The following is a 6,417-nucleotide window of genomic DNA, read 5'->3' as shown; positions in this document are numbered from 1 at the left end:
TGAAATAATTATAATATTTTTGCTAGTGTCTTGCTTGCTCTAAATGGAGTCACATCATATATATGTTACCAGCATTGCGGATGGGAAAGTTTACCCCAATTCCAGCACTAGCTTTACTAATAATATACAAACTCTAACATTAGACAAGGACGTGGAATATGAAGTCGGTCTACTGGACGTGTTGCTTCCCCGTCGGTATTACATTGTTAAACCAGGTGAACCGGAGTGTAGTATACATCTTGAATGTGGTATAAGACCAACGCCAGATTTAGAAGCTATTGAAAGACGCACACTGTCAGAGGCTATTAATGCTAATATCTTGTATAATGACACTGGGTATTTGCTGATGTGTGTTAACGGTATAATAACGACATTGATAAAGGAGATGGTCGATGGATACAACTACCATTTACTAGCGTATTCTAGAGAGGTTCTTGCATTTAGCTCCACAAATGATCATTTAACTTTGTTCTGCTACAATGGTTATCATCCACAAGTTGTATTTATTAAGGTTTCCTTTGATGCGCGACTGGCCCAGGTTCTCGGTTTTGTCCCCAACTTAGGTTATGCTGTGTTTTCTTCCTTGGGTACACATGAAAAACAAAAACCCGTTCTTGTTCCGCTACATGGTCATGCCCCTCTGTTGAGAAATGGTGACGTACAGTGTGTTCTCATTTACACTGACCTTGTCAATCCCTCTAGGTATGCAGGGAAAAATGTAAATATTCTTGATGCCTTTTCGCTCTCTGGAGGTCTAACAAAAGGCGTGCATCCAACTATATATAAGTCCCTTAAATCCAAAGTAATTGATTCGATTTCTATTAAACTCACAGATCAAAAGGTCGTCCTATGCATTTCGAAGAAGGATACCCTGTTACATGTTTACTTCATATCCGATCGCGTTGAATCTTTGAGTACATTTTGCTGTATTAATAGGAATGTTGTCCATTTGAAAAGACAGTCTCCTCGCCGCCACCATGCGGGTTACATTCATCCCTCCTTCCGTAGCAGAATATCATACCCTGTTTTCGAATGGCAAACAGATATCAACCCGAGGAGTGGTATTGATGATATAGTCACACTTTCTTATGAACCAAGCTATCACAGAGGCGGGGTTTATTCTCGGTTTTAGCTGGACTCGCTAAAGAGCTTTCCCTTTCCTAGTGAAAAATGTCATTGTGCCTTCAGCTCGAACATTTGGAAACAACGTTCTAGATGATATTTCACAGGAAGCAACTTGAAGCTCTATAAAAAGCATGGAATTAATTCCTTAAAGCAAGCTGCAATGAAATTGACTAGAGGAAGCGGGAAAAAGAAAGTCAAGCGAGTCGGGAGGAAAAGGTGTTATAAAAGGACATCTTTACCGAGTTGTAATCATTGTTGAACTAAGAGCAGTATGGCGAGCATCACCAGCGCGGTTGGTGTCGGGAACCCGCGTTCTCCCCTGGGGCAATATGCCGCCGGTGTCAGTGAATTGTTTCCCCGCCCTAACAAAATGAGATTATTGGAAACAACGATTGCCTCCCGTTATGATGCTGATGTTTTACCTACTAACCTCGGATTCAATATGAAATTATCCGATAGATATATAGAATTTCTCATTCCTGGAACACTTGGCAGTTTTATTGATTTGGGGAAATTGGTGTTGCACACCTCTTTACGCTTAACTAAGCCAGACAATACTACTCCTCTCGAAGACGTTCAACACGTTGAATTTGCAAATAATACCGCGCACAGCCTATTCAAATCAGTGCAATGTTTTTGGGAGATGTAGCTGTTGACAATAATGTACTTTATGGGTACACGTCATACGTTAAAATGCTGAATACTTTGTCGCCCAACAAATTGAATACAATTGGAGCCAATGCTAATATTGCCATCCCAGAGAACGGTTTTATTTCCAAAGTAACAGCAGAATACTTTGACAATGCCAGCGCGCAACACAAGACCATTATGAAGCGGGTTAAGACTCACGGTATACAACTCTGTACCCCGCTTCTTCTGGATATAAGTTCTTTAGACAGTTACTTGCTCGATGGTATTTCGATTAGACTCAGAATGGAACTATCTAGTAATGCATGGCTGCTAAATTCTCCAACTGGCGATAACATTCGTCTGCATATAGATTCAGCCAAGCTGCTTTATACGCGACTGTTTCCTTATCCTAATGCACTTCATGCTTTGAACGCGTCTCTCGCCACAGGAATCTTTTGAAATCGACATTTACCAAAACCCTCTTGAAAACCTATGTGCTAGCCAAAGACCAAACCTCAGGAACGTATGATCAACCGTGGGGTGATGTTATTCCGGAAAAACTCTCGCTTATTATAACGAGCATGGAAGCTCATTCTGGCGACTATACGCTAAATCCATTGTATTTGAGCCATGGCGATATAAGTCAAATAAGCTTAAGTGTTAATGGTAGAACCATGTATAATATTCCTAGTAAATTCCCTCATGACTATGCTGAGCTCTACCATCGTACTTTGGATGCACTTGGTTTTCACAAAGACCATTTAATCGGAAAGGATATTTTCGGCAAGGGGGCAATGATTTGCACATTTGATTTGCGTGCTGAAAACTTGAATGATAATTTGCCCGTTGAAATGAATGGGGGGCTTAGACTTAGCTTGAATCTAAGCAAGGGAGAAAACGAGAACCGTCTGTTGATACTGTTTGGCGAAACAGTGGGTATAATAACAGTTAATTCTGAAAGACGGCTGCAGTGTGATGTGCGCGCTTGAAGCGGCTGTGCGATGAACAACATGGAGATTGAAAGAGGATTGAGGGGACACATAGGAAAGCAAGCCTTGTTTTTAGGCGTGTTATTGGCAGACGAGGTAAACTCTATACCTCGATATAGAAAACCTATAGTGTGCATCGTCAATACGCTACCAAGTTATTCTAAAAGAAATGGGACACTGGATTTGTCTCTACTATGAACCGGGCATGGCAGTGTTCCTAGATAGTTATGCTCTCGATCCAAAATTATACTCTGATCATTTCAAATATATTGATTACCCCGGGCTCAGTATGTATAAAAATGCATTTCGACTTCAAAGCACGCGAAGCGATGTGCAGGGCTTATGCCATGTACTTTGCCTACAATGTTTCGCACTTGGGTGTAAGAGAAACTCTTGAAAAAATATGTATGGAGTTTTCCAAGACCGAATATTCGAGGAATGATGAACACGTGATGCGATTCGCTTACAGCAAGTTTATAATGCCCGTATGTCATCAAACATTTCACACGTGTTCATAAAAGTAAGTATTGACTTATTGATTTTTCATAATGAATTGTATTACATTCCATGAAGCATAAGTAATTTTCTAGTTCCTTTATCGGGGTGGGGTGGTTGTATACCATGCTTAAATCAGAGGTCTGGCTCCACTCACAGGTCCTCACCCGTCACCGCCACTACCCCGTGCAGCCCCGCCCCGCCCTGCCCGTCCGGGCCCCGAGCAATCCTGTCGCATCTTGCCGCCGCACTCTCGCTACCGCCGCCGCCGCCGCCGCCGCCCGCCTGATTTGTCGGTCAGTCTTGTCGGCATGAGCCGGATCGAATCATAAATGCGTTTTATTCATTTTTCCACAAATCGAATAAATTTTAAGACAATTATTGTGTTTTTTTTCATCCGTTTTTGATAAAGGTCATATAAACAAGTCAAACAAACTCAATGTTTATTGGAATTTGGTCAAATTATGATTCCAGATTCATCATGTGCAATTTTATAATATCAAAGGCTCCAACATTAGTCCTATATACAGAATATATTTACATATATTTTATATTTAACATAAAATAGCAGGCAAATTCTTACACTATAAACAGTATATACAACATTCACACCAGTCCCTATCTTATAAACAACTACAATTTATTCTGAAAAGTCTGTATCTACTAGCATATATTCAAGGGGGATGATGAGAGCATTTGATTTATTTCTTCCTGTTCCGCGGCTTGCATTAACATGTCATCATCCGCCTCTACCCGTTTTATCAAGGGAAAATATTGCTCGACCAGCACATCCGTTCTCCCCACAATTCATAGGTTTCTTCTTCTAGTTCTCCCATTTCACCGATCTCTTGCCCACCCATTACCTCAGCTAGTCTCGCTTCTGTTATGCCTCTTTCATCGCCTACCTCCAAATTTTCTTCGTTTGACAGTGTCATGATCAGGGCTACCAACTCCTCCTGCACTTCCTCATCTATCCCTATATAATAATCAGTATTAACGTAAGAACGCGACTCCAAGCTGATAATGTAGTATCTTTTGTCCTCAACTACAGATATCCCTCTCTTGGGATATTTTACTGTACTCATTCGTCCATTGCGCACTGTGAATCCCTGATAGTCAAAGGTAAATGTTTGCTTCTGGAATAGGGCGTCTTTGTATCGCTGATGAGCAATTTTCTTCTTTATGAACTTTGGAACGCCCTTAGCTGAACTCAACCGGTCACCGTCTGCCAAGAGGATGGAGTAGCATTTTGGTTTTACACCTACAAATTCTGAGATAGTTCTTTCCCCCACTTCAGACTTGAGAAATAAAATCTTTCCTTTTTTGTCTGTGCTGTACAAGGAATGTGAGGGGCTAAAGTTACTTGTGTCTATATAGCTTTTGAAGGGTTCCTGCGAGTACTCTGTTAATAGATCAGGAGTTTCAATTTCTGTTATTAAGGAATCAGTGTCGCAATACACTAGTTTCGCTTGATCCCGTAATGAGCCTTCAACACATTGTAATAGAAATCATATAGTCGCAGCTTGGACAGCTCTAGGATGTAGTAGCCAATGTAGTTTGGATGATTCACCCGTGAATATTTCTTATGGCGAGTTACAACTACATGACCATCATTGAGAGGTACAACGCGTTTAAAGTAAGGACTTCAGGCCAGCTTCAAAACTTTTCGCGGTTGGTGACAATATCTATGTCTTCACTATATTTGGCCACGTTCATCAGGAATCGACCAAAAATGCTGTTTGAAATACACTTGATTGCATTTTTCTTGATAGCAAGTAGCACTTTGCGGGCTTCTATGTTATCCTGAATGAAGTCCGCAAGAAAGTGCTTTTGCTTAAACGTATAAATAGCATGCACTTTTTTAACAACCAGGCCTAGTCGAATAAGTAGTTTAAGGAGGGGCAGAGCAAATAGCATTTTCTCCTGAGCAGCATGTGTTCCAATCAGTTTTATGTTCTTACACGGTGCTGGACGGTTTTCTTCTTCATACCATTCGCGTGTGACTGACGATATATCTCTGTTGGTGATATTGTGTCTTCTGATGATCAGTGGGAGGTCATCCGTTTTCTCAACGACTTCACGTGAGACAGCCTCAGTATCGCACAGAATGAGATATCCAAAATCGCCATCGGTTGCTTGATTGACCAAGCCCCCGCTCAAAAACGACTGCATTTCTGTCTCATCTAGTTTTCTCATATCCCCACATGGCAACTTCTCTTGCATTACAGTGGGATAAAGACTGTTGAAGTCAAGATATGAAAGGAAAGTGCTTCTATCATGTTTTGGATTAAACTGAGGGTTCGTGTAGATGTTATTGGCGCGTACAAAACGACGCACAACACTTGTGTAGCCCCACGCACATTTGTTTGAATGCAATGATATATGTCTGGGCTACTAAGCACCTCTAATTCCTGCTGTGTTTTTTAGCAGAAAGGAGTCATAGGCAAATCCTGGCAGGCTAACATAATTTACAATATCCAACCTCCACTGGGTTTTCAAAATACCTCTCCACTCTAGGAAGACATCACATAGAAGACCAACATCCACTTTTACATAAAGCAACAAATAGTCCTTCAGGCTCTGACACCCAGCTACTTTCCAAACATTCTGAGCATGTTTATAATCACTTTCGGAAAGTTCTGCTTCTTGAAGCGAATTGAAAAATCTTCGCGGGATGGAAGACGTGTCTCAGAAAGTCGTTCCATCGAATCCATATAGTCATAACAAAACACCTGCTTTCCCTTGATCAATAATGGCAACGCAGGTGCTGGCACATCTTTCAACATCTGTTGTGTGCATATGGGTTCGTTCCCATTACTGATGAATTGGTTCGCTAAAGCCGCGAGCGAACCAGACATAAAGGCATACGAGTCAATAAATCTCAAGTCATTTATGATGACTTCATGGTATTTGTGAACTGAACGTTTTGGTCTTAGTTTGATTTTCAAGTCAGGTATCGTTAATTCACGCAGGATTAACGACATGTCGTAATTAGCATTATGTGCAATGAGAGTGAGCTGCAATTTGTGATTTTTCATTTGGAGGTTGCATCTATTACAATAAGCTCCAATGTAATTGTTTCCTGATTTTTCATGGTCATGATGTTTTACTCCTTTACCTTTTAAAAAACCCTGTTTGCAGAGAAGACAGTGAGTTTGCTCATTGTGACGTGTCGTAT

The sequence above is a fragment of the Eriocheir sinensis genome, chromosome 4 (genome assembly GCF_024679095.1).
Source record: "Eriocheir sinensis breed Jianghai 21 chromosome 4, ASM2467909v1, whole genome shotgun sequence".
In the NCBI taxonomy this organism is placed as follows: Eukaryota; Metazoa; Arthropoda; class Malacostraca; order Decapoda; family Varunidae; genus Eriocheir; species Eriocheir sinensis.
The sequence above is the reverse complement of the archived record's forward strand: the minus strand, read 5'-3'. Positions refer to the sequence as shown.